The following is a 10,512-nucleotide window of genomic DNA, read 5'->3' on the forward strand; positions in this document are numbered from 1 at the left end:
TCGATTAAGAGAAAGGCAGGTAGCATATCCGCTGAATAAGCCCACTGGGAAAATAGCCTTATCTGTGGCTAAATTCCTCTTCCTGGCGCTCAAGTGTCGGAAGCGCAAAATCGAATGTCTCGATGTGGGTTATCTGTATGAGGTTTACTAGTGCTGTCCTATTTTTAATTGTGTATCCCTCTGATGTTTTTAGTTCTATAATTTTGTATTGAGAAATGTTTTTTCTTCTTTCTGACCATCGGTCGAATAAAGGATTTGTATGTATGTATAGGTGGATTTTCAGCTGAAAAGTAGAATCATAGAATCATAGAGTTGGAAGAGACCACAAGGGCCATCCAGTCCAACCCCCTGCCAAGCAGGAAACACCATCAAAACATTCCTGACAGATGGCTGTCAAGCCTCCGCTTAAAGACCTTCAAAGAAGGAGACTCCACCACACTCCTTGGTAGCAAATTCCACTGTCGAACAGCTCTTACTGTCAGGAAATTCTTCCTAATGTTTAGGTGGAATCTTCTTTCTTGTAGTTTGAATCCATTGCCCTGTGTCCGCTTCTCTGCAGCAGCAGAAAACAACCTTTCACCCTCCTCTATATGACATCCTTTTATATATTTGAACATAGCTATCATATCACCCCTTAACCTTCTCTTCTCCAGGCTAAACATAACCAGCTCCATAAGCCGTTCCTCGTAAGGCATCGTTTCCAGGCCTTTGACCATTTTTGTTGCCCTCCTCTGGACACCTTCCAGCTTGTCAGTATCCTTCTTGAACTGTGGTGCCCAGAACTGGACACAGTATTCCAGGTGAGGTCTGACCAGAGCGGAATACAGTAGTACTATTACTTCCCTATTACAGATCCTGAAGTTGAGGCTCCAGTACTTTGGCCACCTAGTAATAGTAGTACTATTAGTAATAGTAATAGTAGTACTATTACTACTATTATTAATAGTAATAGTAGTACTATTACTAAATAGTAATAGTAGTACTATTACTATTACAGTAGTACTATTACTTCCCTATTACAGATCCTGAAGTTGAGGCTCCAGTACTTTGGCCACCTCATGAGAAGAGAAGACTCCCTGGAAAAGACCCTGATGTTGGGAAAGATGGAGGGCACAAGGAGAAGGGGACGACAGAGGATGAGATGGTTGGACAGTGTTCTCGAAGCTACTAACATGAGTTTGGCCAAACTGCGAGAGGCAGTGAAGGATAGGCGTGCCTGGCGTGCTCTGGTCCATGGGGTCACGAAGAGTCGGACACGACTGAACGACTGAACAACAACAACAATTACTTCCCTTGATTTAGATGCTATACTCCAATTGATGCAGCCCAGAATTGCATTGGCTTTTTTAGCTGCTGCATCACACTGTTGACTCATGTCAAGTTTATGGTCTACCAAGACTCCTAGATCCTTTTCACACGTACTGCTCTCAAGCCTGGTGTCACCCATCCTGTATTTGTGCCTTTCAATTTTTTTGTCCAAGTGTAGTACTTTACATTTCTCCCTGTTAAAATTCATCTTGTTTGCTTTGGCCCAGAAGTAGCCACAGAAGATGGGTCAAGCAGCCTCTCCTCACACCATCCTGCTAGCTAGCTATTTATTTATTTATTTATTTATTTATTTATTTATTTATTTTTTAAAAAAACATTTATAAAGAAACTGGGACAAAAATGTAATTCAACTCAAGGATAACATTTGCTTTGTTGTTTGAGAGTAACAAAGGCAACCTGCAAACAGACTACGTCACAATTACTAATACTGATTGCTAGAAGTTATCAGATAATGCAGAAAACAGAGGCGGGGGCAGTCTTCAATAGAAGTAACAAGAAGTCATGGGAACCCAATTAAGAATTACATAAATACGAACATATAGAATGATGTAAGCCAAGGCCACTGACTAATAATCAACAGAGGCTGTTATGTGAACCACACTCCGTTTTTCCAGACACTGCAGCACTTGTAGACAATTAAAGAATTCTCTGAACAATACAGGAAGAGGTCTCCAGGATTGAACTTCATTTTGTACTTCAACAAATGGAGAATATGCACGGATGGCAGCTATTAATCCCTTCTTTTTCTCTCTGGATTTTCTTTCCTTTTAAGGGACCCTGCCTTTAAATACTGTTGTGAATTGAGGGTGGGGTGAGGGTAGGCTGTAAGACTGAGCCCTTTTAATTTCTGCATCCAGAAAGGGTTAAAATCCAAGGAAGGAATCTATTGTTGGAGTAGCCAGGCCAGCTTTTTGGTGAGTTAATGACCCACCACAGTCTCTGTTGTTGTCTCATTCCAAGGAAAGTGAACCCTGGGTTAGCATGTGGAACACAGCTTGCAGATTGGGGTGGCATGCAACAATAGCAACTGCTGGGAATCGCAGGTGGGTAGAGTGCTGTTGCACTCATGTTCTGCTTGCAGGCTTCCCAGTAGCATCTGGTTGGCCATTGTGATGCTGTGCTAGATGGGCCACTGGTTAATCTTTTGTTCTTATGTCTTAAAAATGCCACAGTCTTGACTACCAATTAGGTTGTGTTGCCAATTTCCAGGAAAAGGGGCCACAAACCTTTCATCATGGGGCTGCAAAAGAAGACACATGGCTGTTTCCTTCACCCTGTGATGGTTAGACAAGAAAAGTATGAAACAGAGGAAGCAAGCATTATTTTTTTTACAAGATCCCAAATGTGGTGGGCTTCCTCAGAATGGTAAAGCGGTAAACACAACCGTGCCTGGGATCACTGAGCCATCACAGAGCAATTAGCTTAACATCAGTGTGGAGGAAACTCAGGAAACATTAGAAGCTATTTTGGTAAATGGTCTCAGAGAAGGGTGCCTTGAGAGCCATAAATTAATTAGAGTCTGCTGCCAGGGTGGATTCTGGAGAACATGGCATGCAGCGAAAGGACAGCACCAATGTCAGTTTGAACTAGATCTGAAATGTTGCTTATTTTTCGAAACAGCATTTTAAATCCCTGCTGTCATGTGCTGCTTTGCACCATAACAAAGGAGGCGCCAGGTATGGCCGCAAAATCCAGAGGTGTCTGAATACCCATACCCACATGCATATCTCTACCTCCTCCAACCAGGCACGGTCAAAGTTCAAGAGCATATTCCAGCCAAGGTAAACCATTCAAGGAGGATGCAGAGCAGAGCCAATAAAGGGTAAAGCCTGCAGGAAAGGAGTTCAGGCTGGAGAGAGCCCCAAAGGCTACAAAGAGACCTGGAGAGCCACATTTGCCCTCCAGACAGAGATTCCCCACCCTGATCTAAGGGTCTATCATAAGGAAATATTTGACACTGTTTAAAACAGATGGTAAGTCAGAGGCAGGCAAGATGGAAAAAAATCAATACACCTGTCATTAGATCAGGTAGGTTAGCACATTGTTCAGATTGTGCTGGGCGTTTCCAACTTCTATGTAGGACAAAAATGACCAGGTTTAGAATCCAGTAGACAGATTGCTCACCAGAGAAAGTCAGTTTGAGCATGTAACACCAATCCTGGCCCAACTACACGGGCTGCCAATTAGTTTCCAGACCCAATTCAAAGCACTGGTTTTGACCTATAAAGCCTATAAAGTTCTGTAATTTTATTTTGTTTGATTGCTTTTGTGAAGACTATTGTGTTGTTTTATAAATTGTATTTTTAAAAAATTACTATATTGCACCCTGCAATCAAATTTATGAAGGCTGGTTCAGGAATTATCTGAAGAAATAAATATCACAAAGCAATCAAACTGCAATCATATCAAATTACCCAAAGATGCCAAGTTTCCAGAAGATGAGGTGCTCTTATTTTAAATGAACATGACCACAGCAAGGAATGAGATGGGGCAATACAGGCCTTAAGCATTTTTACACCTGAAGCAAAAGAGTCAGAATGAAACACATGTTAGTGCAAATGGCCCATTCATATTTGTTAAGTAGCTGATTCCAAAAAGAGGTTGCAGGTAGCAAAAATAATGCCTCTTCCACAATTTGCCACCCGAAGTGACTGATTTATGTTGTCGGAAATCTTTGCTTCAAGGCTGCAGAGAGAAAGAGTTTCCAGGTTGCCGTGAAATCAAAGTGTGAGAACTAGAGAATGACATTCTCAGAAAAATTGAACTGGGAGGTATACATTGTTGTCCCAAACTGATATTTATAGCCTGCTAGTGAGCTTTCACTTGATTAGAGTTTAAGCTTTTCTCTATGTGACATATGTCAAAAAGGAATACCGCCTCACAGGTAGTGTTTTCCGCCTCCTAGGCTCTGGCAGAACAGCAGTCATTAGCCTTCAGTTCCATCAAAACCTTTTTAGCAAGGCCAGCCTTGGTATTTAAATAACAGAGCAAGATGACATTAATTCTAATTCACATGTTGCCTCAGGTGAAAACCACCTCTGGGATAGTGTGAGAGACCTGGCCAGTTAATTGAATTAACTGGATTTAACAGTAGCCAACTAAGGGATATACCAATCACAAATACAGTCATACCTCGGGTTACAGCAGCTTCAGGTTGTGCATTTTTGGGTTGTGCACTGCGCTGATCCCGGAAGTACCGGAATGGGTTACTTTCAGGTTTCGGAGCTCGCACATGCGCAGAAGCGCTAAATCACGCTTTGCACATGCGCAGAAGCGCCGAATCACAACCTGCGCATGCACAGGTGCGGCGCTGCAGGTTGCGAACGCTGCGGGTTTCAAACGTGCCTCCCGCATGGATCACGTTCACAACCTAAGCGTCCACTGTACATTTATTTAGATAACATCTCACATCAATGGACCAATTTGCAAATTGTGCTTATGATTGCATTTAGCGGTCATAATATCAAATTTAAGAGGCGTACCAGCAGCAAAATTGGGGAAATCAAATTGACTTCAAGAAATGCTGTATCAAATCAAGGTTCAGCAAGAAGATGTTATATCTATAGTGTAGCCAAGGCAACAGTGAGGTTGTACAGCTCCAGTACATATCTATAAAATCTTCTTTTTTATGATATCCATAATGGCAACTCTCAAGAATATAAAAAATACCCATAAAATGTCTGTATTGAAACACATCTCACCCATCGTTTTCTTTTTTGTATTTATTCTTTATTAAAATTTTCAGAACTTCAAAAACAAAAGCATAGTCATGTACAGAATTGTGGCCTTGTTGGTGTATTGTATACTGTATCTTCTTTTTTTCAGTCTTCCAGAGAAGCATAACAGAGAGGAGGATATTACAACACCGAGTTCTGTCAAAATTGTCCTTTTGCTGTAATGAAGTCCAAATCCTTTTATCTGCTTCCTGAACCTTCCTGTTGCTACTTGACTTGTTTGTGCATACAGTAGGGTTGCCGTATGTCCGTTTGCAGATTAAAAATAATAATAGCTCAAAATAGTTTTTTTTGGGAGGTGGGCAAAAAATCAAAATCAAAATGGCAACCCTAGCATATAGTAAAGTTGTCACAGTCCACAATGAAACTGCTTGTGTGTTTCTTTCTTTTTAATAAGGAAATATATGTGCCATAATTTAACATACCAGTATATACTCTTTCTATGATTATAAGTATCACAGTACCAGCATATTTGGGCCCAAACTATAAAGCTAATGGAGCTTAGAGACTTCAGCAGTGCTTAAGCTGTATTCCCTCTTTTCTTCTAATCATGCAAGAGCAAAGAGAAGAGGGGCGAAAAAGATTCTCCCCATCAGGAGTATCAACTTGGCCCCACGACCATCAGTGCCCCGGGCTGTGGGTGCATGCAGTGTGCATGGACCTGGCACTGGAATTTGTGGGTGCCCGGCTCCTTCATGGGGAATTCTGTGGGTGATCAGGCACCCAGGACCCCAGGGAGTTGGCACCTATGCTCCCCATAAAGTCCTTATGATGTTTCCCCTTCCTCAGGTACATGAGAGATTGAAGCAAATTCAGCCTTGGCAGCCAGGAAATGTTTCTGTTCACAACACCCAATAAATGGGGTTTTGCTCTATGCTGTTTCAACAATCTGAATTCTGTTACTAAATAATTCCTTGAACCATACAAGGTCTAGTGGCACCAACCACATGACCAGATTTGTACCCCAATTTGGTGCTTTGTAAAAGAGCCTAGTTTGGTCCAAACTGGTTCAGAGGCTATTTGATTCTCCTTGGAGTCTGAAACCAAATCCCAATTCAGGAAAACGAAGCTTAATGTCTCCACATTCAGTAGTATGGAGATTTTTTTAAAACAAACAAATAGAAAACTATCTTTTCTTTTTTTACAAAAATGGACAAAATTTGCAGACTTAGTAGTATCTCTTGACTGGAGAAAGCTAATTTCCAGGCAAATAGGTTGAGATGTTTTGTTTTGTTTTGTTTTGGACACCTGTAAAGCTTAATTTGTAAAAAAGAAAAAAGAAAAAAAGGACTGTTTATAATCAGGGCAGCTAACCTTTTTGGGGGGCAGGAGCCACAATGACACATGGTCCACCCTCCAGCAAGTGCTTGTCAAAGTGGGCATGGCCAAAGTCTAAAATTTGGCACAACCAATTTATTTGTTGCACAGTATAATGCACAGTATGGTGGAGAGTTTGAAGGTATAAATGTAGGCAGGTGCTTTGGTAGTCTTGCCTTAAGTAGGGATTGATAAAGGTGAACTTCACACACCCTGTTCTCTCTGTGTGTGTTTTTTAATCATATAGAGTACTTGTTGATTCTTTTTGCATTTATACTCACAGCAGCTCTGCAAGGTCAATTAGTGGTCATTTCTGATCCACACAAGTCAAAAAGAAGTATTATTGTGTTATATAGTCACAGATGTATCTTTAACGTGGGTACTGATAATTCAGCATTCATATACTTATAAGTATTATCCTTTATGAAGCCTATAGGATGCCACTGTATGGTATAACAGTGTAGATGTGTCATATGCCTGATGGCTACTATACATTATGCTGGATTGGCAGGGGACTATTTATGAAACAGAGGTCCATTTGTTGTGCGTCTATGTTTTAATTGCTACACTTATTTATAGTGCAGTTCTGATGGATTTTAGCATATCAGCACTTCATAGTTCCAGGCATAGACCGAAAGCATTGGCACCGTCGCATGCGAACAATAGAAGGGGATAGATTGCTATCCAGCCATGAGGTAAGATGAATGGCCTATGCATTTCAGCCAGGCATTGTCTGCTTAGCATATATATGAGAAAGCCAGCTGAACAGGAAATGGCACACTTCCCTCCAGCCTCCATCCTTGTCATGAAGTGAAGGTTCTTGTATCTACGCTACAGAGTGCTCTATAGGGAGTCAGGCATGTAACCCTCTAGCAAGATCTTCATCTTGGTGGCAGCTCAGCTGCCTGGGCATCACTCAGTAGGGAGAGAAATGGATAGTACAGAACTTTTTGCTGTAGGAAAGAAGGGGTATCTGCAACATAGTAATGTGCAGGAGGTGGGGGGGTTAAGGACACCTATCAAAATTCTTCACAGTGCCTTGGAGAATAAAGACATAATTATCAATATCCCACAGCATACAGCAGCCCATGTATCCCCCCTTTATGACAGTGTTTTTCAAACTTTTTTGAATTTGCCCCCAACCCCTGAACTTACTGAGTCGACACAACCAGATACCAATCATGTGTTCCAAAGTTGAATGCTTTCTTTGAACGTAGACAATCTGCTCCAATAGAAAAAAGGAATCACTCTAATCACCACCTAAAGCCACCTAAAAAGAAGCATCAAAATAAAGTAGCAGCCTATGCCAAATCCCATTCTTCCCAAATCACTTTGGGATAGTGGGAAGTTAAGGATGCAGTTGCTTCACAAGGTGGATCAGAGAGGGGCCACCATCAGGGGATATTCACTCTGTCCAAATATTGACTGAGCCGGGGAATTGCCACCTTGTTCCACCATGTTATCATCTCTGAAAACTTCACACGACCTCCTCCTGCTCTAGAGGACACCTGCCTCCGAAAGGAACTCCTCCCACAGTTTAAGAATCATTGCTGGGATGTGGAAAGAATATGCCCTGTGTTGGGTATTTTAGCTCTATAAATATTTTTCTTTTATCCACATACTGTACACCTGGACTACATGCTAGAATATGGCTGGCCCAGCTATGCATTCACACACACACACACACACACACACACACACACACAAAATATTGGGTACCTTAAAGACTAACAAATTTAATTAATGCTTAAGCTTGTTACAGACTGACAAATTTAAGCTTATGTCATAACAACATTGGTTCCATAAATAAATGTTTATTGAAACTTTTCAACCTACAATGCAATAAAAATCAAACTAATCTAAGTAAGAAAAGAAGAAACAAAACCAAAGAAAGAAAGAGAAGGAAAGAAGAGAAAGTGAGAGGAGAGAGGGAGAGGAGAGAGCCTGCTATCAGGAATAGATCTTAAACCTTCTCACACAGAAGGGGGTAGACCCTCCAAGCTCTCACCTGGGAGCTTCCCTTTCTTCTCCAACCTCCCACCCTGGAAGATCTTGTTCCAGTCCCAAAGAAAACAGCAATTAACTGCTTAAATGACTACAGACCCATTGCATTAACATCTGTAGTGATGAAATGCTTTGAGAGACTGGTTCTTCAACACCTTAGGACAGGTTTTCCACTGGATTTTGATGCACACCAGTTCACTTATAGGAGAAATAGGTCAACAGATTATGCCATAGCCACAGATTATCACCTTGCAGTGAGTCATCTGGAGAGACCGGGGAATTATGTCAGAATGCTGTTTATTGATGATAGCTCAGCCTTTAATACCATCCTTCCAGACATTCTTATTAAAAAGCTGATGGACTTGGACCTTTCTTCTACCATCTGTGATTGGATTAAAGACTTTCTGAGGGATCGCACACAAATAGTGAGGATTGGGCCTGTTACATCTACCTCTCTGAAGCTCAGCACTGGCACCCCACAGGGATGTGTGCTGAGTCCCTACCTGTACTCGTTGTATACATATGACTGTATTTCATCCGACCCATCCACTGTAATTATTAAGTTTGCAGATGATACCACCATAATGAGTCTAATTACAGGTGGAGATGAATCAGCATATAGAGAGTAGGTTCAAAAAGTCTCAACATGGTGCCTAGAGAACAACTTGCACCTAAATATCTGTAAGACAAAGGAGATGGTGTTCGACTTTCGGAGGAAGAGAGGGGAACTGTGGAGAGAGTCTCTTCCTTCAAATTCCTGGGAGTTTACCTTAGTGAAGACCTCACTTGGAAAATCAACACAACCCAGGTGGTTAGGAAGGCCCAACTGAGACTCCATTTCCTTAGGGTCTTGCGTAAGAACAATGTCAAACAAAAATTGATGATCTCTTTCTACCGGTCCACAATAGAAAGTGTCCTTTCATACTGTATTACAGTGTGGTTCACTGGTTTGACAGCCACGGACAGGAAGTCCCTACAGAGGGTGGTGAATACAGCACATGATATTATGGGCTGTCCCCTGAGTTCACTAGATGACATCGCAGGAGACCGCTGCCTCAGGAGAGTGAGGAAAAATTTCAGGGACAATTCACACCCCGGCCAGCACCTCTTTAATCTCCTACCTTCAGGCAGGAGATATAGAAGTACAGTCATACCCCAGGTTGCGGACGTTTGAGTTAAGAACGCCGCAACCTGGAAACATTTCCGGAGTGCACACGACCCCCGGATGCGCAGAAGTGCTCAAATCGCGCTACTTCCAGGTTTTGGGTTTTTTGGGGGGTGTTTGTGTTAAACACGCCCGTGTTACGTAGCGCGATCCGGAACGGATCATGTGCGTAACACAGGGTACTGCATCTCATGCATGGTCCTCATCAGCAGGCATAGGTAAACTCGGCCCTCCAGATGTTTTGGGACTACAACTCCCACTGGTCCTGTTAGCTAGGGATGTTGGGAGTTGTAGTCCCAAAACATCTGGAGGGCCGAGTTTGCCTATGCCTGCTCATCAGCCACCCATCACCTTCCTGTGAGTAGCCCCATCAACCCAGAGTTGACATTTGTTAATCTTTAAGGTGCCCAAGGCTTTTTGCTGATTTTGATGCTTTTTTTTTGCTGAAATGGAGTAACATGGCCCACCTCTGAATCCTTTATGTACTTAGAAGTTCCCCCATAGCTCTTTAAAGGCCCTTCCATACCGGAAAGATTTTGCCTAGAGGTACCATGTGAGACTTCAGCTGTTGAAGATGAGATATGAAGAAAAATATAGAATCAATCAACATGCTACAAAGGGGTTTAGGAAAATTGTATGAAGCTGGGACTTCCAATTCCTTTGGAAACAGAAGCAGAAATTGCCCCTATTCACATTTCCATCCCTGTAAATCCATCCAGCAAATATTATCAGTATTCACTCACACCATTCTTGGTTTTTTGTTTTGAAGGCCTAAACTGATATGTAATTAATTATGGGTGTTTTTAACATTGTTTTGATGTTTCTTGTAAATTAAAATGAATGGTGTGGATATAATCACACCATTAATTACTTTTAATTCATAACGTATGTAAATTATGTAACCTATTATGTAAATTATGTTAGATAGCAGATAGCAAAACAAATAATGTGACATTTGGTGGG

Source organism: Lacerta agilis, chromosome 6 (assembly GCF_009819535.1).
Source record: "Lacerta agilis isolate rLacAgi1 chromosome 6, rLacAgi1.pri, whole genome shotgun sequence".
In the NCBI taxonomy this organism is placed as follows: Eukaryota; Metazoa; Chordata; class Lepidosauria; order Squamata; family Lacertidae; genus Lacerta; species Lacerta agilis.